Source organism: Polyodon spathula, chromosome 21, assembly GCF_017654505.1.
Source record: "Polyodon spathula isolate WHYD16114869_AA chromosome 21, ASM1765450v1, whole genome shotgun sequence".
NCBI lineage: Eukaryota > Metazoa > Chordata > Actinopteri > Acipenseriformes > Polyodontidae > Polyodon > Polyodon spathula.
The window spans coordinates 8,985,038-9,009,085 of NC_054554.1; the positions used below are offsets into that span (position 1 = coordinate 8,985,038).

The 24,048-nt window shown below is 36.8% G+C and overlaps 1 protein-coding gene across 4 annotated transcripts in view; it reads left to right on the plus strand.

Moving 5' to 3' along the window:
* Positions 1–24,048, plus strand: part of gse1 (Gse1 coiled-coil protein) — a 243,310-nt gene that overhangs the window by 34,770 nt on the left and 184,492 nt on the right. The window lies entirely within an intron of this gene.

Here is a 24,048-nt window from a genome sequence, read left to right on the forward strand (position 1 = left end):
ATATTATAAATCACTAAGAAACACACTTTGTACTCAGGAACTGCTATTAAACAACAAGTTTTTTTTATTTTATTTTAATTTATTTTATTTATTTTTTCCATAATGGTGATGAATTGTTTTCTTATATTGGTTTATAATTAATTTGGGTTACTTTGATGGCATTTACACGTACCACTGATGAAACCTTCACAGAACCATTACAGACCATAGCATTGGCAACTCCCACCTACTCTGGAATGACATGGTCAGTGAGTAGATGGGGTTGGCAGAGTTGAAGGGTCGTAGTGTCACATGATTTGTTAGGAGGAATGCTCAGTCCCAGACCTTAGGATTCTCCAGTCAAGCTCCAGTTAAAGGCATATATATATAGCTTGATTTTTTTAAACATTTACTTTACTGTTTTATGATGCAGGAGTTGCATTCACTGTTTTAGTGGTTCTGGGATTCAGTTCGAGGCATTCTCCAATTCAAGTATAGGTATATATTATAACTAAAAAAATTTTTAAAAGAGAAATGAAGCATTCAAAATACACTATAAACGTAAGTGAACATTCAAAATACAGTAAGATATTAAGTGATGTTTCGATATATATCTATATATCATTATATATTGATAAATATATACCTATATAATAGGTGGACATTGGATATATATTATATATAACCTATATAAATATACTATGAGAATCCCAGAACCATCATAAAACAGTAAAGTAAATGTTTAAAAAAATCAAGCACATGGCACATGCATTTCAACCCCTGAGTTGGAAAACAGAGCATCATTGATTTGAAAAAAGTTGTGCACAAATACACGTTTTCTTGAAAGTGTACTACTCCCTCCACCAGGTGGTGCTAACACACTGCTAGAATTAGATAGAGCCGTTCACAGAGAACATTAAAACCCAACAATTCAGCGAAAGCCACTCTATCAGCTAAACCTACTAGTTCATATCTGGGATCCTTCACTGGCTTCTTTCCAGTATTCAGTGATACCGTGTGTTTTTATAAGGTTGTGTTTTTGGTTTTCATTAAACCATTTGTGGTAAGTGGTACTGTATATGGTACATTTGGTTGGTAAACATGGATAAACACAGTAAGGGCATACTTCAGCTTGAAAAAGACAACATTACATCAGCAGAGTTACCATGCTAATAGTTTGGTACTGTATCTGCATACACATTGGATGTATGTGGAAAATATATCAAAATAGATTTGCTTGCTTGTCATAACAACATTTTGTAACAGTTTTTAAATGATTTGGCCCACTAAACTGTTGTAACACTGTAATCCTATTCCTATCAAACAGTGCAAAATATTCTGTGAACATTTACAGCCGTCTAGATAATTGAAGAACAAAAAATCCTCACCAATTGAAGAACAAACAAAATCACAGCATTTTTTGCATTGAAAAATAGATGTCTAAGATATACATTGTTACATGATCTTATCAGAATTTTGCAGTTTTTGCATTGTGCTTATAGGGGCTGGTAAATTTCCACAGTAGAAAAAGAAAAAGAAAAAAACAGGCAAAGCTTTTTTAAAGCTGCAGTGTCCCATAATCATTTTCAAGTTTACACTAAAGTGTTACTTTTCAATTTAGCAACATCAATAAATGATTAAAAAACATTGCTTTTTTATTATGCTTATAAAGGGAGAATATTAACCGCTATACAATTGAGCCAGGCTTGTTTGCATGAACAACAACAAGCTTTTGACCTCATATCACAGGCAGGGCCATCCTGTTACATAATTATGTCTCAATCCTAAAATTCCAGGAGATGCTAAACTTTTGGCCATAACTACATGCGTGCTTTACACTGTGATACTGTATGTGCAGGAGATAATCAAGGGACCTATTGGAGGTAAAACTGGAAGAAGAAATGTAAGAAATGTGTGTTTTCTTCATCAGTGTCCATAGGAGACACAGCAAGCAACAAGCAGTCACTGTGTCCTGAGTCACTTATTTAAATGACAAAAACATTAATAAGGTTCCTTCTATGAAGCTGCTCAATATAAATTATTTCAGTTCTTGTAATTTAATTCACAAAGATTTTTCCCCTCTAAATATAATTTAAAAAATTCACAGCCATTTACTCCAAGTTGTCATTGATGAAAAAGCACCAACTGAAGTCCCAAAACGTGAAACAGTTCTAATTGCACTAATGACGACGTGTCTCAAAATAGCTTTGAGAATCCATCTTAGTGTATATTACTGTGTGTAAATAAATACACAGTATGCATAGTCTGCTTTACAGTGGGTCATAAAGTATTTACTTATAAGTAATAATAACAATTCCGCTAACAGTTTATCTCTAAAAAAAAACACAATGAATTACAGCACACATTTTTCTGACCTCTGGGGAAGAATATTCCTTAATTTAGCTCGGCATCTCACTTTAACAAAGTTTTAGAAAAGGGTTTGTGCATCCTAAACAAATTCCTGTGAAAATGCTGATCTAGTAGAAATCTGATTGGGGACTCTAGGGAATGGGAGTGATTTTTTTCTAATTGGTCTCGATGGAGAACTAAGTATCAAAGATATATACCACAACTTATACCTCTATAGAGCCTGCAAAGCTTAGCAAGCAAAAACCGAACCTGGATTGTTCTTGTCTTGTTTTTTTCTTTTTTTAATGCAGGTTTAAATATCTTGGTTCTATATTTAATTTGCTTGTGTGATTATTTTCTTAAAATGTCATTTTTACCTTCTGGTTTTTATATATATATTATATATATATATATATATATATAATATATATATATATATATATATATATATATAGATATCGTATAATATATGGATGGCTAATATGATATATATATATAGACTCCAATATATATTATATATATATATATTCCCTCGCACCGCATAAATACCTATTTATCTAGATGACACAATTATGCCAGCGGGACTCAACAGAAAAGAATGAACTAATTAATTCCAATAAATATATAAAAGTTAAAAATAATTAAATAAACAAAATTAATTCAAAAGTTGTGCATGCTGATACGCTGGGGAGACCATATCAAGGCTGATCCTCAGAGCCAGCATTGCATGATAATATAAATATAAGTTTATATAAAATAATGTTAATTAGAGTTAATATAGATTTAAAGATATAAGTGAAAGTGATGTCACATATAGAACACCATTACATCATGGAAGAATAAATCATGGATTTGAATATAAACAATAACAAGTAGTTGTCATGCCGTCAAACACCTATAAATACCTCCAATGTTTTGATTCAAACACAGGCTCCCTTGAGAAAGATATGCACAACATATCGAAACGTTGGGCAGCTGGCTCTGAGCTAATATATATATATTAGTGCTCTTTTTGCAGAGTAGCCATACAAATGATTGTATTACTCCAACTACCTGAGAGAATTCATTACTTTCTCTCCCCACTTAATCAAAAGAGCAACCACACCCTTATCCACACTCCCAACATTGCGGGACCATACAGCGGTTCAGTTTTGAAATCATCAGTCTATTGTCACACGAAGGAGTAATCAAACAACAGGTAGTTAATAGTCAAAGCTGGGATTTTGTCGAAACACTGTATTTTTGCAGTTTTCTGCCTTTCCCATGGTTATATTATGCATTTACCAGCTTGCCATATTTTTTGCTTTGCCATACCTCTGTGTGATTTACAATGCTTATCTGTGATTTACTTACTGTCACTGTGCTTTTTTACACTTTGCTTTGCTTTTACTATTGAAAACTTTTATAATGGCTGGGGTTGGGGGTTGCACTACGCATACTGTTTATCAATGTTTTCTTGCACTGTGTTAGTGAAGGATTGTGATCGAAAATGTGGATGTATAAACCATGCACAGGTGCAGATTGATTTAGCAATGTATTGGTGTTGGTGTTCCAGTTTCATTTCTACTTTCCTCTTAGGCTTTGTTTCATTGTCATGGTTTCACCCATCGATCTCTTTTCCATTTGGATTGTAAGTAACCCAACAGGGACTCTTTACAACATCTCCAGAGACCTGGTGCATTTCCCAGCAGCCCTGGCAGTGTATTGCTATTCTATTAACCTGTCGTTGGGGCCAACCTTTTCACTGCTCCTTACACAAGGGATCATGATTTACATTGATTACAGTCCAGATGAGGAAGACAATCAAGAGGCATTTATTTTGTGTAAAGAAACAAGATAAAGGGGGGCATAATTAACCCTGCATTTAAAAGAAATAACAGTGTTCTTTTGTTGGCCTGTGTGGAGTAGCTTTAATGCAGTCCTTTGCAGCTCCTGTGATAATTAGATTGCCCATTGTATCTTCCAATGCAGTTATTTTTCCACCCACTATTGCTTTGCAGATACACATAAAAAAGAAAGAACTGGTTTGTGTGCTGTTACAACTCTCTATTATGGGCACCAAGGAATACATGAATATAGTCCTGCTAATCCTCTATTGGACCTTTTGCGCTGCTTTTTATTTGATATGCAGTTACATTTTAATAAGCGTAAAGCCATGGGATGATTAAAGGTCATACAATGGCTTCCATTAAAAAACAAAAAAAAACTTTGTCTTTGTTGAGCGTTTGCTTTGACTGTGGAGAAATCCATTTCAAGGGCATCTCTTTATTTTCTACATTAGAAGCCTAGGGGACGCAGAGAATTTATCTACGTCTCTAACCCTTGACCTTTCACCTCCTAACCCCGGGTTCCACATTCAGATCATCAGGGGTCAAGTACATGTCATCACTGTTTTTTATTGCCCCATCAAAAATTTCCGTCACTGAGTTTCCTTTGATTGCTAGTCTTATTACAGATGGCCCAGCAAGTAATATTAAATTAGGAATAAAATTGTTTTTTGATGGTGGCATAATCTACCCAAGTGCCTAATTCCCCTCTCTGTGTAGCATTCTCTGTTGTTTAAATTCAAAGTGTCAAACTCAATTTTAACAATAATTGGAGGCCAGAAAAAAAAAAAAAATGTTATCTAGACTGTTCATACAACACATACACTGTACAGTTTGTCATACACAATTTTTGCATCTACAGGACCTCTTTGTTTCAGGCATACTTGTGTTTATAAAGGCTATTTAATAACAGTTCATCTCAACAGTTCATTGTATTGTTGCAGGTCAGTGTGTACATTTCTATATCATATGTTTTTTGGCTATATATTGACGTCAGTGTGACGCTGACGCACGCAGTCACGTTTGTACTGAGACCCCATGGGGATAATGAATGCTATTATCATCCTCTTACTGGGGAACTCAGAATGTAATGATAATTTCACTGCTGTGTAACAGATGTTTTATAGTTGTGCACACTCGTGGAAATAGGTATTCGTTAATCTTTCTATTGTATGCAAAAAAATCCAGCTTGTGGATTGGAATGCACACTATGCGTTTGGATGCATATCAACTAAGTTTTCCCAACATGGTTTTCATAAGTTTCTGGTTAGCCGCAGCATTTGATATTTGTTCATTCGTTTGTGAACTTAGAAGGGAGTTTCCAGTGAACTCAGGCTGCCTGGATCCCTCTTGCTGAGCCAAGCCATAGGTAGGTGCAAAGAGGAGGTCTGAGCTATTCATACCCACGCACAAGTGCGGTATATTAAGGTTTGAGAGGCGTGAGAAGAGGAAAAACCCTCCAACACACAGGTCATGTTTAATTAACCAGTAACCAATGAGCATCACACAGTTGCCTACCCTTTATTGCATCCATGTATATATCTGCCTTTGAAAATGAGATATTGTACCCCCTAGCCTAATGTCCTAAATAAATGTCTTGTCCAATGTCCCGAGAAGATTTGAGGCAACAGTTTCATGCATAATCAGTTCATACGTACATTTCTGATTCATGTTGTCCTGTATTACTGAGAATGTGTTGATGGCACAACACTCTGGGCTTCAGGGTATCAACCCTCCTTAGCATTAACTTACCAGGGAGTTACTCAACTTGAGCTACAGCCCCAGATTTAAGTCATATTGTTGAACTAGGAGAACCAAAGTCAGGTGACTGACTGAATGGATACTTAGCTGAGCTCTGCAGAAGAGGTTTTCCTAGTAAAGTTCTACCTTAAGGAAGCAAGCAGGGAGCTCATTAATTCAGTCTCTGTGGGTGAGTCATCACAGACCACAGAGTGCCTCACCTTGTCTGATCTTATTATCACATTCTTGCTTTCTGAATATCTGAAACAGTGAGGCAGTGTAGGAGGTCATGCTTCTGAACCTCCCTATGCAGGTTCACCAAGGGGGGAGCAGAAGTGTACATTCCTGGTGATGGGTGGCAGGTGGGGAGGGGGGAGTGAGTGTATGGTGTGTATGATGGTATTAAAAACACAAATACAGCTGAGAAAAATGAGGTGTTGCTTTTCCCATATTTTGATAATTAAAAATCAGCACTCCAAATTAGCCTTGTATTTCACACAGGAAAACACAACTGGTTCAGGCCTTCCAGGCCTTTCCAAACAGAATCAGCAGAATGTTCTAACTAAGCTGACACTAAACACTACTTTTTAATTAGTATTGAAAGAATTTTTATATTTGGCTTTTTTACTTGTTTCCTCATCTCATTGTTGTATTGTAAGTGTAAAATACAGTTTTTACATTTAAAGATGGTTGTTTGCTTATTTGCTTGAAAGTAATGAGACGTTGATGACCCAGCAGAAACTACTTTTGTAAAGTAGATTTCATCTATTTAAAAAATAATTTAAAAAAAGGAATAACACAATTAAACCTAATATCAGTGCTAAGCATTACTACACTACAGTAACAAGGCTAAATTGAAACAAATTGTGTGTTTTATTTATTGCAATCATCATTCACGCAAAATGAACAAAATGTGTTTATGTGTTAGTGAGATCGCTGTTATCAATTAATATATCTAAAATGGGACTCTTGAAATAGAAGTATAGACTGTACGTGAATGACAGATAAATGTAACAATTCAGTGGTAAAACTGAACACTGCACGTTTGAAGAACATTATATCAAACCAAAGAGCTACAGTTTCTCCACATGTATGCAGCACAAGCATACAGACCATTCTTCAAAGTGCAGATAAGCATGTCGGACGTCATTGGTTTATATCTTTACCGCATTCACTGGGCCCCTTCTTTGTTACCATTAGAGGCTGTTATTGGCTTTGTTAGTGTCTTTTTCAGTTGCTGCTGAAGATGCGCCCTGTCTGAAAGGTGACCCTTGACCCTGAGGTAATGTGAAGGGCACAGCTCATTTTTCCCAGCCACATTCCTGTCAGCTGCCCCTGACACCACTTGTTTCCATGGAAACAGGTTGCCTGACAGGGATAATGCTTTCTGCGAAGGAACCTTCCCCCCTCACTTCTTGACCTTAAACAGATAAAACACATTAAAACAAAATCAAAATGGTTATAACAAACTACAACTAGCATGAGTTTAGCTGGGTTTAATTTAATCCAGAGATGAATTCCTTTAGAGATTCCCTGAACGAATGTCTCATTAGTGTTAAATATTGGTTTTATGCAGTATATTTGCTGTCTGACTCTGTTTGAACTATTTTTAATGAATCTCTACTTGTACTCATATGCGCAGTACACTATGTTGTGCGCCTATTGTATTTAAGCTTTATATTGGGTGAATTGTTTGTATTGCTAAACTTCTGCATTTCTCAGCTGTTTTGCACAGTCTTCAAATGATGCCTAAAGCAATAAACTAATTGATGTTTTGTGTAAAACATATTACTCTGTTCAAGCAATGACAGTTGTGTGCTATTAAACCTGAAAATAAATATAAAAATGGACAGTATGTTCAATATGAGCTCATCAATAAATAGGTTGCCATGACAATACTCTCTAGAATGTATGCTAACAGACACAAATTAGATCTCTTTCTAGGTATACAAATCTAAGTGTGACAAAGGCAAATACAATCCTTCTTTTGCTTAAAGGATCAGTGAATCTCACCCTTTTCAGCTGACCTTAAGTATAATTGAAAATAAAAGACAAAGTAATAATACAGCATCGGCACCTTCCATTTATAGACTCAGATACCTTTTCTACATCACATCACACAATACTAATTGTAATTGACACATAAATTATGAAAGTAACTATCCCTTTTAATTACTGAGATTTAATGCATGACAGTAACAAAATACAACAGAAAGTCCTGTAGTAAACTGAAAATAGCCTGAAAAAAGAAGGCATTAAAGAATCACTTAAAGGTTATCTGGTGTCAAATTCTCCTTTATGATCTTATTGCCTGGGTCCGCGTGGGTGCTGTGTGTTTTAAGCATTGTATGGAACTTTGGAGACGCTCCCTAACAGGCTGCCAGCGCCATCTGAGATGTGAAGAGAGCAGCTGCTCATACAGTCTCCCTTTGGTAAACAGAACCTTTCCTCCGACCTAACATACCGTTTTGACACATCAAGAATAAAACACATTTGCATGTTTATCCTGCTGCACAACAGGCAGCATCTGTTGTGGGCTAGGTTTCTATTGTCATCAGCTTTTTAAAAACCCGTAAAATAGACACACACATGCACGCATACACATATATACACGTTCATCCGCACACACACACACACACACACAAACAATATAATATACCAAAACAAACACAAACCTGAAGGGATTAGGGTGATGGAAACACAGGAATATTAGGAAACAAGCAAACAAGAAAATTCATAATACTTTAAATACAGAGAAATGTATAATACATAAAACAAAACAAAACAAAACAAAAACAATGCATAATACATTAAATACAGTGGAAAGTGCATATTACATGATAATAGCATAATACATGAAATAGTACATTAAATATAATGGAAAGTACATAATGCATGATAATAACATAACACATGAAATAGTAGCAGCAACACAGCAGCTAATAGCAGATATCAGGCTTAAAAAGCAAGAGAGCACAGGTGTGTCTTTCAAGTTGATTTAAACTGAACGACCGTGGGAGCATAACACACCAAAGCTGGGAGAGAGTTCCAAAGAGTCGGAGCCATGAAGCTAAATGAGCGTTCTCCAAGTGTTGTGCAGTTATGTTTGGAATAACAAGCAGGCCAGAATCAGAAGACCTCAGCTTGCGGGTAGGGACATAACGAGTCAGCCGGTATACACACACACGCGCACGCGCAACAATGTCTATAGCCATAGCGCATGAGATCTGGCAGTGATTCTCATTAGGCATATTCACACTCAAATCCCTTTTTTTACACCAACCATTTGGTTAAAAAAGAAGCCCAAAGCTGCATGCCATGAGGCTCATTAAAAACCTTGTAACAATGGGTATCAGACATGCAAAACATTCACCCATTAATAACAATACTGTACACGTCTCCAGAGATTAGCCTTCTGAAATGGTGGCCCTGCTCAGCCCATCTGTGTGTGGTGTTGTTATGCACCTTCTCTGATGGGATCTGCTGGTTAAGCTCTGGCAGCTTGAACAGTTAACCATTTATTATATTAATAGCACTTTGCATAACCTAGAATGTAAATTTGCAATATGTGTGTGACTGGACTCTATTAATCAAAAACAAATTCCTTACTAGTAGCATCAGTGCAAATACACCACTAAACATGTACAGTATTGTGAAGCCTTCAGGGCTGTCTAAATTCTTGTTGTACAGTATGCATTATTATATTTATATACTGTATGTATTGAACCTCTATTTTGCAATGATTTTGTTTTGTTTGCACTTACTGTAACTTATTTAAATAATAAAGCAAGAGGCTTCTCAATACATTACTAGTGACTGTGTTTTGCCCCTTCTACCTTTTCATCATTGTTTAAAGAACAGAAAAAAGAACTACAGCGACAAGTGCCGTTCATCATATTTTGTGATTTTTGAATGTTAATATATTCCTGTAACACCCAGTGGCTTAGGGACTGCGCCGCTGCAAGGTAATTCTCAATGGGCTCATGCATTGCTGTTGCTATGGGACTAATCCTCCCTCTCTTGGCATTGTTTTCACATCGTTTTTTATCTCCCCATCTGATAGCTGGCTAGCAACAACTAAGTATTTAATTTAACTTCTGGGAAACCATACTTTCCAATAAGCCTCTTGTCTCCAAACCCACAGTTACCTATGCTAGCCAACTGGTATTGCTTGCTTTGATTGTATGAGTATGCCTGGCAATGTTGATACAGTGGAATGTCCACACTTAATATTACTGTTCTCACATCAATATAATGTTACCATCCAAATTTGATTTTACAAACACCTGGTTGGGCTAGTATATACTGCTGCCTCACCTGGCATGTTACATCATTGCCTGTATTATTATTATTATTATTATTATTATTATTATTATTATTATTATTATTATTATTATTACCTTTAATGACAGAAACCAATTGTGTCTTTCAATTAAAATAATTACAATATTTTGCCACCAGGTGGTCCCAAAGTCTCAGTAAATGCAATTGGCATGAAAGGCAAATAACCCCCCTTTTCTGGTCAAGGCAGAATGATTTCTCAGTGAATAGAATAGCAACTGCTTGAATATCCTTTTAAAGGGGGGCTACTTTTAGCTGCAACAGACCATATTCCCTGCTCTTATTAAGGCTGAAGTCATCGTATTTTGTCATCGTTCTTAACTGTACTGTAATTCTTGATATGTATTTTTTGTATACAGCTGTAAGTCACCCTGGTAAGGGTGCCTGCTAAGAAAATAAATAAATAAATAAATAAATAATAATAATAATAATAATAATATAATAGTAATAATAATAGTAATAATAATAATAATAACACTATGTAACACAATTTTTGTTCCTGGATAGTAAGTGTTATTTCCTAATTGCTTATGCCTCAAAAGTATAGAAAATGGCTATTATTCCCCACAAACTTTGCTTTTGTGACCAGGACAGGTAAATTTCAAAATATCACTATTTCCAATGGGAAAACGGACAAATTTGTGTCTTTTCGTTCACATAAAGTCAGAAAAAACCAACATATGAATCCAAATTAACATGTATTTATACTAAAGTAATACAAAAATGACTACAAAAGATTTAGAAGTGAGTAGTTTTTCGAGATTTACGATTATACTGTAAATTTACATTTTTCTCATTGGAAATAGTGATATTTTGAAATTTACCTGTCCTGGTCACAAAAGCAAAGTTTGTGGGGAATAATAGCCATTTTCTATACTTTTGAGGCATAAGCAATTAGAAAATAACACTTACTACCCAGGAACAAAAAAAAGTTTGTGGGGAATAATAGCCATTTTCTATACTTTTGAGGCATAAGCAATTAGAAAATAACACTTACTACCCAGGAACAAAAAAATAAAAAATAAAAATTGTTACACGGTGTAATAATAATAATAATAATATAAACATAATATAATAATAATAATAATAATAATAATAATTTTACTTTAAGGACTGTTTTAAGGATTGTTTGAAGGTTTTGAATGAAAATAAACTAATTTGATATGATCCCTAATTATGCCAGATATGGATAAACAAATGAAAACAAAGCTTGGTTTTGAGTGACTTTTAACAACTTTAATCATTGAAAAGTAATTTAAAGCTCTCACCTCACCTTTAGGCGAGGCTTATTTTTATTTTCATGTCTGTCACGGCCTACACATCTCTTCAACCTCTACCGTCTTTTTGGCTGGGAAGATGTATCTGCCTGAAGCAGCATGCCTCTATGGCTTTCATAGCACAAAGATAACCAGTCAAGCAAGCCATATCCTGAATGGGTGAAGTAACTATTATTATGCCAGATATGGATAAACAAATGAAAACAAAGCTTGGTTTTGAGTGACTTTTAACAACTTTAATCATTGAAAAGTAATTGGCTTCCATGGACTTTGTTATAATGAGGTAGAGCTGCACTTCAGTGGCTCTATAAATATCTTTTATTTTCAGTACTAAGTAACAAATAAGAACTAATTAAAAGGTGTCTCATGATGAAATATAAAGTAATGCAATTGCATGCAGTTTTGAGTGGAGATTTCTAGTCCTCTAGGCAAATTTGAATGGTTAATGTGTTCTACGAATCTCAAGATGTGTCATGGTATAGTGCTTCACTTATTTAACTAAACACTGGGATTCAAGAGAATGGCAATGCAATGTTCTCTACTAAAGAGTACAAGGGCAGGTCCAATGGCATGAACCAACCAATAATTGACACACAGTGGTGCCACATTTTAGTATTTGTGAAAAGAAAAGCATGAAAATAATTTGAACCAATACCCGTGTCTAACCGTATCAGCACTTAACTGACTACTGCAAGCAGCAGGCACCAATAGGCCAACCATGGGGAAACGTGCAACCAAGCAAATTGCCACGGCAAGGAAGGGGACTATCTGGTTGCCCTAACGACTAAGTGAATTAAAGCACAGGATGGATAGACCCTAGTTTACTATCTCCTAGTTTAAAGGTGAAAAATTGAATTTCTCTGAATGATCATAGAAGAGCTTGCTCACTAACTTTCATTTTGCGCCAGAGCAATACCCCACAAATCACATCTCCTCTCCTTCGTGCGTGGGTAGGAATGGTGAAATAAGCCAAGAATGCTTCACATATTGTACAGGTGCGACACACCTCTAGGGACACAGACGGCCTCTCTTCACTTGTTAAACCAGAACTGTAAGTAATCACCAGATCAAATAAACTAATCCCACAGATTCCTCCTGCTGTGTGTGCCCCTACCATATACCTCCTGATAATACTGACTTATGAGGAGTGTCAAGGCAAGGTCATAAATAGTGACTGGAATCCCTATTTTGAAAGCAATACAAGGACAGTAATAGCAGTGTCTTGCACCGGTGGCCAGCAGGTAGAATGATATGAGCCATTTTTTTATGTTGTGACAAAAAAAGAATCGACGCAAGTTTTCTGGCTAAATATTGTAATATTGATACACCGTTGTATGATACACTCTCAACCCATTTAACCCTTCGCTGAACATTCAAAACAGCTCATTTCCTTCTTTTCAATGTCCTAGCAACTGTCTGAGGGGCCGTGTAAAAACTGTATCAGACAGTAAATTACATTTCAACAGTGTGTAAACAGACAGGCGAGTGTTTGTTTGTACAGTATCTCTCGAAGCAATGCTTTATTTAAACAGACGGTCTGTATTACCCTATATACCCTACAGTACATACATCTATTGACCAAACTCTAACTGCCAAATGTAAAGTTATGGATTTCCTTGGTCAGTATTTTCACATATTTCGCATATTTTCAGTTTATGGATATTCATTGTTTGTCCCCCAAGATCAGGTGAACAAAATAATTATATCTCAGCAGTACTTGCCACTTCAATGCAGTACAATTACAATACTCGGTAATAATGATTTTCAAATATTATAATGATTTTCAAATATTAGAGCAGAGTATAATGTTGGAATCCAGTTTCCCTCACCCTGAGAAGCAGCAGTAGAATCTGTTCAATCACTGTATAAAAAAAGCAATCAGTTCCAGCAACCTATTGCTGTTAATAATGTGTTAATCAGACCGAGCACCCTGGTATGAAAGTGAATCTAATCCCCCAAAGTTACCTGCCTTTTAAATCAGTCATTACCCAAACAGCTGCTCCCCCCAATGACATGTATTGCAGCCAGAGTGACAGAAAAAAAATGTGGTATCATTTTTATAAATATTTATTTACTATTATATGTGCTTTCAAAACTCCACATGTAAAACCTACTGGAAATGCCCAACAGGTACAGTTTATGCAGTTATTTTATTAGCTGTAATCTCCCCCAAAAAAGAACAAAGCAACTGTTTCATAGCAGAGTCCAGAACAAAGGAAGGTCAAGGCCAAAAGAAAACAAGGGGAAGGGGCAGGCAGACGGATAATAGCAGGAGAGGGGAGCACTTACCTTGGTACTGCATCCAGCAGTAATAAAGAAATTTTGTTTCATGTTTCACGTCAAAGTAAGGCCATGCCAGATAAATGCAATCAGCACTCTAAAAAGTACTTAAAATGTAAGAAATTGAGGATATATATATATATATATTATATATATATATATATATATATATATATATATATATATATAAAAATTTGTGTTGTATCTGATAGAAATTGAGTACTGGGCCTTAATTCCCCGAGCTCTCGACTTTATCGTCGAGTGGTCACATTTACCCCAGGATCACACTTATTCTGTATCACCACAATAAACATGCTCCACATGAATATAATTGGTTTGAAAGTTTGAATGTAATATAACTGGGCCGTAATAAGTCTTTGACCATTTGGTTTGATATTATCCTCTAGATGCTGTGTTCTCATAATGCTATTGTGAAAGGGACAAGGCTACCTGGAGCAGGACTGCAGCTTATTTTTTTGTTGTTGCAGTTTTTTCGTTTTTTGAAAAAAAATGGACCAAGGTCAGGACGTCAGCCTGTCCTGCCAGTTCCATGTCCGCGTCCGCTCCTGGCCTGTTCCACACCGCCCGGGGTTGCCTGTCCCACACCGCCCGGGGTTACCTGTCCCACACCACCAAAGGCTGCCTGTCCTGCTCCACCCGGGTTTGCCTTTCCTGCCCCGCTGCCAGCATTTACGCTGCCACTGTTGCCTTTGCAGCCTGTACATCCTGAGGAAGCAGCAGCAGTTCCTTTGCCACAGTGCCCTGCATCGCAGTCATCATTGCACTTGTTGGCCACACATTCGGAGGAAACAGCCTTTATGCTGCCAGGATTGCCCCAGCTGGAGGAGCCAGCTTGTGCGCTGTCAGCATGGCCGCTGACAGCATTGCCGCTGTGAGCTTTACAGCTGCCAGCCTGCCCACCGATAACATTGCTGCCCATGGGCCACTTGATGCCTGCACTCATAGCCCAGGACTATCGGCAAGACTTTTTGAACTTTAAAGGGGGAGGTGGCTGTGGGGGCTATGTGGGCTACACACATGAGGGGAGGTGTATAGCAGGGACAGGGTTAATGTCTCCGCCAGCAACTACAGGTGTGGCCACTCTCCAGTTAGTGTAGATTGGTGCTAATTGGGGAGTTGCCACCTGCATGAAAGCAGGCAGAAATCATGTGTCTGGGAGAGGGAGTTTGGTGAGTTTTTTTTTTTTTTTTTAAATCTGTGTGACACTGTTTGTTTAAATCTGTTCAGTGAAGGCAAGTACCCAGCCTGACAGCATATTTTTGTGTACATCTGTGTATTTTGTTTAAACCTTTTTGTTTTGGCCCATGTGCCTGTTTATTTGTTCCTGTGTTTGGTTTGTGTTATTTTGTTTATTAACTGTGCGCTTTAGCACTTACACTGCAGCTTTCCTTTCCTCTGAGTCTCTTTCTTGCCACGACCCTACTACAGCTACCGATTTCATTAGATTTTTTTAAAAAGCAAGCATATTATGCGACATGGACGTACAAGGTGTGGACGAGCAAGATGTGCAGTGTTTCTCAACCTAATCGTCTCTGAAGTCTTCATGCTGCTGCAGATTGTTAGCTCGTGCTCTGGGGTTGTCTGAGCAGATTTTCACCTCTTTGTTTGGGAGGTGACAAGGACCAGAAAGGCAGGGACCTGTGGCTGGGTGCAGTTGCCAAGAAGCAGAGCGTAAGCAGAGCTGTCAGTCCAGGCCAATCAATCACATACAGAAGGCCACAGCGATGTCAGCAGTATGCAAGGAAAAAACAAGAGAGTCCCCTGTGATAAATGAGTAAGAAATCCAGAGATTGAGATGTACATTTTGAAAATACCCAGTTTGACATTTTAAGCAGCATATCACTCCTCTGTTGTCCGCTGGCAGTAGTGCTTCTCTTGAGCATGTTAGCATGCAATGCTGTAGTTTCTTTGGCCAGCGTCAGTGCAGTCAGGGTCACAAAAATCTGGTTGGCTGGTTCAGCTGCATGTAAGAGCATTACCAAAAGTAATCAAGAGTTACAAATGCTGGCATTTAGTTTATAGCTACAGTTATTGTCTTTATTAAATGCATTGTGCTCATAATAAACAGACCACTCTAGTAGAAAAAGCATTTCTTGCTTTATGATTTGTAGGATTACCAAGTTATTTAGTATAATTTCATGTTTTACCCTACTGTAATTTTAGCTCCAACCCTTATCCCAGTCATAACTCAATTCATTATTTAAACTTATTATTATGAAAATTGAGAACACACTGTTATTTTGTGCCTTATAAACATGACCAGTTATTTAAGTGAAATACACGCTTTAAAAATGATACCAATGCAATGCTCTTTCACTCCAGTTAAATCACATTTGTTTTTCATGTTTCACTTCTGTGAAATAAATTAGCAGCTTCTTTGCTTCTCTTCTATATTGAATCCTATTTAAAAGGGTGTCCTTTATTTTAATTGGGTAGACATCAGCTGTGCCGAGCAACAGTTCACTGTTATAATGAGCTTCAGCACCCAAGTTTTATTAACGAACACACCTCCTTCTCCAGAGATTCAAAAGTTGTTAATTGATTTCACAGGAGTGTTCGCCAAGTATTAGAGAGACTGCAAAACTTGTTGTATTCTGTCTAACCTTAGTATATCAAAATTGAAGCTAATATGTATTAACTTCTTGTTTCCTCCATGGATTGTATTTCTAAAATATTCATATATGGGGTGATTCATTAACAATGCTGGAACATGTTCAAATTGGCCTGGGACTTGTTCATTAGTTGATTTCAGTTAGCTAGGACATTACCCAGAATGTTTGTGTGCTATGCTAGCAGTGTTCTTTGGTTTGTCAGTGTACCCGTGGTACAAGTCCTTGGTTTGTCTACATGCAATATTTCATTTTTTAAACTACCTGCTCCAGCAGCATCTATACATAAACTGATGATGTCATGTCAACTCCAAAAATGCAAACCAGCCATCAGCATGCGTCCTGGAATATCTTACCTTTCAAGATTTTTAATTTGTTAATTGTTAATTCTACCTTGTTCCCTTTCACCAAACTTGACCTCAGTAAAATACAAGTCAAGCAAAACAAAGCAAACCTTGGCTTAAATGTGTTTTTGCTTAGAAAGATGTTGAAACTAAACCTGGCTGTGCAAAGCCATCGTTCTACGCTGGGGATTCCACAAGGAATATTGCATTGGCTGTGACTGAGTCATTTCATCACATTACAATGGCCCGGCTTTCGGTGAGATCAGAGGATGTCTGCTGACCTTCAGTAGTTCTCTTGAGCTGTTTTGGGGAGTTTCTGTGGTGAGGGAACATGATTGGACATTTTAAATCGGAGAGAAAAAAACAGGGGTAAAATAATTGGGCACACTAAATAAACAAATAGATGTATAAATAAAATAATCTTGAAACTGAGAAGAGAAAACAGTAACCATATTTGGTTGCCTGTATTTTTTTTTATGTAAGCTGTTAGGTTACAACTGGCATATCTTAGGTGATATGCGTTTACCCTGTGGAGCCAGACTCCACCTTGACTTGTTTGAAGTAATATTTACATCTTCAATGTTAATATTAAGAAGACAGTGACAGATTAGTTTGCTTTTACAAGAGAGGGTATTTTACAAGCACCTGCAAACTGCACACAGCAGGTGCGAGAGGTTTGGGAATTTAATACCATGAACTACTGTGTTTCAAAGCTCTACCATTGCCAACAACCTGCTATAGTAACAGGACCACCAATCATTCATCTTATTATAAAGGAATGCTCTGAAGAGGTAGTTAACTAATCTCTCGTATGAGTACATACGTTTATCGAGTGAATGTTTTTTACCATGTATCTTCACCCAGTGGGCCATATTTTGAAGCAAGGTTAAATTACTGAGAGAAATAAACCAATTAAAATCTAGCAAGACAAACATTTATTATTCTGTGTATCTTGTTAGTTTTATACTGTTTTTTTTATTTTTCAAAGGCTCTATGTGTGCAGGATACAGATATAGTTAAGTATAGTACTGACAAATGGTATTGCGTGGGACTTTCAAGTGTCATTAACATCTTTCAAATGACATCCAAAAATTTAACTTGATGAAGACATTTTGCAGAAGCATTTGCCTAATATTTACTTAGTTTCCTGTTGGCTGGTTTCACAGATCAGGATTAGACTGCTTATAGTCATTATCAGTGCTACTCAGGGTCAGTGACCCTGGTCTTTTCAGATGTCACAGTCTTCAGCAACTACCTTTTAAACTCCAATAAATCTTTGGTTAACTGCATAGTCCTTGTTGACTGCACAGTTCAGCTTCCTGGTTTGCCTCCTTTGCTTAACAATGTGCCAGATTTATTTCCTATTAATATAGTTAATTATTTCCTATTAATATATTTAGTTCAGCATTTTGCAGGCTGTTTATACATTCAATAAAGCAAACCCTATTTTTGCCCTCAACTTAGAGTACTAAACCACTCTTTTGTACTGGTACACCTGTTGCATCTCCACAACATACTCATGCAACACTGTTGGCAATCGTTTGTCCGTTTTACATAGCTTTGGCCAATCAGACAGTTAGGAGGTTACCTGCCAAAGCCTTTGTTTAGTACAATAGGTATTATGATCCTGTTGCTTTTACTATTATTTGGCAAACAGAAGTCATTGTATCTTCTGCAGCACCGGACGTGTATCACTTGAGATTGTACAGCCCTGCTTTCAAAGTCGCAACTCTCTTTATTGCTTTTGATTTGGTTTGCATTATCAGTATATTTGCCATTTAAGTAATGTCCATAGGGTTCTGTTTCCTGAGAGAAGAGGAAAGATCAAGTCAGACCGGCAGTACTTTTTTCTTAATGTTGTCGATTTTGTATTCTTTAGGAAAGAACAAATTTGCTGCCCATTTGAAAATAGTAAATTTAGCTAGAATATTTAATACTTTAATATGGTTTGTATTAGTCCTGTATGCTGTAGATGAATCTCATGAAAGATCAACTAAAGGTAAACACTATGTCAACAACATGGAAGCTAATTTGCTTTGTGCCTCATGGTGCCTTTAGGGGTGTGATTATCTCATGTTAATCACACCCCCTAATGCTTAATTATATTATGCCTACACTAATTATTATGTAATTAAGAATACCTAAAAGTACTTTGCATACTCAAAAACATTTCTACATCTGCAACAAGTAATCATAGTTAATTGTCAAAATAAAAATCACTGTAATCTTTCTACTGATGTTTCCAATGTGGTTACATTCCCACTATGGCTCATATACTATTGTAGCTGTCTTTGAGATTAGACACTGTAGTGCTATTTCTGGATTGACATTGAAGATTATTTTGTTAAAGCACTGAGCATCATTAGTGAGTCAGGTAACAATATAGTAGTAGCTGAACACTGTCCCTGCCTCAGACAATGTTGCATGATTCAAATAAAAAACTGATTGATTTTCAAGTAGATCAGTCTGGTCTTTTTGTGATTAAAGGGAAATGCAAATGCTGCCCTCTCTCCCTCTCGCTTTGAACTTTTTGACTGACTGTGAACATCAGGTTTGATTATCTGCGCTGTGCTGAGGGAAGGAGTTCTTTATATGATGTTACAAAAAGATTGAGAAAATTGTTTTTCCATTTCTCCATCTTGTCCATTATCGTTATCTTACAGTCTGCTTTAGGATGTCCTTGATCTTCACTGGATGCTGTTTATGCTGCAGCAATGATCAGCTGACACAGGTTTCACAGAGGAAGGCTTTTGAAAAGACAATTGTACAATTTGATTTGGCAGGTGTTTGGCTCTGTGGTTTGGCAGGAGGAAACAGCTCAACATGTGTTAGCAGCTGTATGAAAACACACTGGGAAAATGACACAAAATGTGCCAAAACTCTTACACAAAAAGAGTGGCCAGTATTTTTACAAACAATGTTAATTGACCAATATCAAGGACTTTATGCAATACATTGATTGAGTAAATCTAAAAAAAATGCTTTGTAAACCATTACCGTGAAGAAATCTAGCAAGACCACTTACCAGGCTACTGAAATAGCTGCATTTGGAGCTAATATCAATACAATAGCACACTTGTACAGGTATGGTAATGAAATTGATGACCAATGTAGATTCATATCATTGTTCTTACTGTAGTACCATTCTACCCATTGCCATTATAGTTGTAGCTCCACCCTTGTGCTACGATTGCATTGTCATAGTAGTAGCAGTGCATTGATCATGTGAAGAATTGTTTTTAGCTTGCCCTGTGCTTTACCTGCCTTATTTCCTAGTTGCTGGAATCATGTTACTCAGGTGTATTAGTGGGAGCCTTAACCTGCCTGTCACAAAAGCAGCCATGCACAATACAGCCCTGCTATTGAAGATGCAGTATTGTATTTTAATAGCATTTTGTTGTCCCACATGGGATATTAACAAATAGTGCTTTATCAACAGTCATATATATCAAATTATATTTTACTTGCATGCATTAGACCATTTTTTGTCCTGTCCTTTTGGAATAGGTGTCCATTTGCCCATCCAGCAGATAAATACTTTGAAAGGGCCAAGTTAGCCTCAGCATTTCTACAAGTAGCTGTCACAAATGTTGGTTCCAGTACAGAGTAGAGGCTGACAATCCTATTAAGCACTGGCAATCCAGCTATGCATATGCCCTGGCAGCAGCTGGTGAATTTGGAGTGGACTGTTGGATTTCAGAGGGTTAGTTGTTATTTCCTCATTTTCTAAAAAACACTGGTCAACTTAACATCTCAAACCAAAGCATGAGTTTTAGGAAAATAATATATGAACGAGCGTTGTCATCATTTTTATCTTACCCCAAAGTGCTATCTGCAAGGGTGCGGGAGTGAGCTGGAAAGAGTGGCCTCCCTCTTTTTCACAGTGGTACAGCCCACCTCGGGCAGAACTCTGCATGTGAATACACATTCATTATCTAATCTCCTCTTTATGTTTAATTTACAGGCTTTTGCTGCTCAAGCCATATGTTTCTTTTGTTTTCCCTCGTTCTTTGTTGTCAGCTTTGGCTTGCAGCCCCTGATTTGCCTCTGACTAAAAGACAGCCCCACAGTGGAAGTACATGCAGGAAAGCCCCCCTTAAGATTCCCTTTTAAGACTTCAGCCTCCTCTTCTGCCCCATCTATTGATTAACAGCCAGAGGTGTGGGTTGTATGTGTTGTGTACTGGGGGATCCACGTGTGGATAGGACTGAATCAGTCAGTTTGATTTAAGGTGAGACAGAAGCTGTTTTGTTTTCTCTCCCTGTCCCTCTCATTCTCTCTTTTGCTTTCTCTCTGGTTAAAGCTCACTGCTCTGGATAGCTTGTGACAGAGGTACCAGTTTGCCTGCCTCCCTCCCTGTGCTCTGTGCCTTGTCTTGTCTTTTGGGAGATTTTATTGAAATGGGGTGGGGGGTAGGTGTAGGATAATGAACAATGGGGATTCTTATCTTGTGCCAATGTAGTAATGGTTTCTCCTCGTCGCTGCTACTTGTTGCCACGGGATGGAATTCTCCAGAGCAAACTGGAGAGTTTGCACAATACTATGTGATTGTTCTTACTACCCTTCAGCAAAGACTAATGCTCTGCAGTTTTGCAACTTTGTTTTATTTCTGTTTTAACATGTCGATAGCGTTTTATGGGTTTTGTCAACCTTATTCCGAGGAGTGTTGTGTCTTGTCTGTTTAGATTTTTAAATTATTGAAAAGACATGCCTGCTTCTTTGCAACATGCTCATTTTTTAGCACTACAAAGCTGGCATCTGCTTAATACTAGATGTTTTATATAAGATGAGACTAAAACTCCAGGTTTCGTTAACACCATTTTTTTCTGAAAAAGAAAAATATCCATTAATCTTATACATTTTGTAAATTCAATGGGATTTCCTCATTTGACAAAGTACATGGCTTTGGAGATTTCCATCTAGACCTTCAAAAACCATTTGAGATGCCATCTTCATATTTTAATCTACCGGCACCCTTCAATTTGACTTGTGTGACCTTTTGTGGTCAAGTGACCTTTTCATTTTGCTTATGCTTTGACACGCTGGCATTTCATTTTAGTGATTCTTATGGTCAAGTTTGAGTGTATTATTTATTTATTTATTTTATAAAGCTGCCAAACAAAGTCTTGTATCTCACAGACTGTCTGAGATAGCGACTTCATATGTGCAGGGTTATTCCAACACTGTATGTTAAATGTGTTGCCAACCATGATATCAATCTCTGGCCTGCCATATTTGGCTGTCATATGTAGGTCCTGCTATAGAGACAGAACACTTTCCATTTGGTTAACAAATACTCAGTGTATTCTATGATTATTTCAGTGTTTTTCAGGAAATGTTATTGCAAAATTGTTTTAACCACTGGCCATATCAATGATACAGATCTTTTTCACACATCCATTTTACATCATGTTTGCAATCGATTCCTTCCTGCCACTTCCCTTACATCACACCTCCAGGGATGCTTTGCTTTTATTCAGAAATATCTTCATTTCTAGTTTATTCAGGACTGACACCTTGTTTACATGGGTGTCCTTTTGTAACAGGGTGAGCATGAACTGACAACCATGCACACCAAGTAAACATCTTAACCACTATGTGAAAGAGCCAGGTCATCGGTCATGGTAGTGCATCATTAAATGCTGTCAGTTATGCTGGCAAGGTAATCGACAGCAGTAGCTGCTAGCTCCTCCTTTGACAACCAAGTAATACTTTAAAACCAAGTATTAAATCAGAGATGAAAAACATTTAGACTGTGATTTATTCTTGAGGTTTAGTCATTCATCCATAACGTTTGCCATAATCATTATTGATGTCCCTGCTGATATATTCCAGTTTCTCTGGTCTCAGCTCTTGTCTCGGTACCATAATAAGTCCAGGTTTATGTTTCAACCATGTAGTGAATGTTAATGTTTGTCATACTGCACAGCACATATCCAAACTGTTTTGCAGTGGACATAAAACATCAGTCACAGACAGCCTCTTTGTAAATTATGTGCAGCCAAAAGAATTGCTCTCCCCTTAATGTTTTGTTTGTAACACTATAGTAAAAGCATACCAGTAAAGAACAGGGGAATGTTGTAAAAACATAGTTAACCAGGTCATATACATGGAACACTGCAAAATGACTGTGCATGATTAACTCTGATATGGGATAAATACAATACACATTTTCAAAGAAGGATTGCACCATAAATCTGGTATGTTGGGGGTACTTGCTGACTATGACAACAAAGTATTGTACAGCATAGTAGTTTAATTACAAACCCAGTAGTATATGCTTGTTTTACAGTAGTTAGAAGTTTAATGTTTTTTTTTTTTTTTTTTAATAAAAAGTTGGCTTTGGAAAAATTGGAGCATGTTTTCTTTCACTGCACTGTCAGGACAAATACACTTTATAGAACAAGTTGAGGATATTTCATAGATACTTGTGGGTTTTTTTGTGTGTTTTGCTTTTTTTTTTTTTTTTTTTTTTTTTTGGTTGTTGCCACATACAAATTAGCACAGAGTGGGACTAATAAAACAACAATTAAAAATACTATGCGACATTGAGACACTATACAGTCTCCTCTTGTGGTTGATCGAGTGAATCTAATAGCTTTTACCGAGCAGGGCTGAACAAATTCCCTTAAGGGCGGAGGGGCCAGTTCATGTAAAGACTTAAAAATCAGACATGCGTTGGAAAAATGTATAAAATTATCAAAACTTAATGTGTTATATTTCTTAAGAATGTGACAGTGATGATATTTTGCTGGCTTTTTGTCTAGAACTTTCAGACTCTGTTTGTATAGAGAGTGAAGTGGTTTTAACATAGTTGACACAGCCTGTGACCATATAGTTATACAATAGAACATGTTGGATAAAATCATAGAATGCAAATACATCTTAGCAGCAATTGTAGGTAAATAGTTTCGAATGTATCTAAAATTGGACAGGTTAAATTTCACAGTTTTGATTACTTTGTTTATGTGTTTCTTAAAGGCAAGTTGCGGATCGAGTATAATAACTTAACACTTAAATTCTGAGACAGTGCTAATCATCTCCCCCTTTAAAAAAATGGGGAACTGATTCTGCATTATATGTTGCCTAATAGAAAAACACATTCCCACTGTTACATTTAGACAACTTAGATAGTAAAACAGTACAATTAACCGTATCGAAAGCTTTCTTCAGATTCAAATCTAGCTGTGGTCTTTCATTCCTGACAACTGGCATTTTCCATATGTTTTACAAACTAAAGGAAGCATACAAATAAAATAAAAAATAGGTATAAAATAATTTT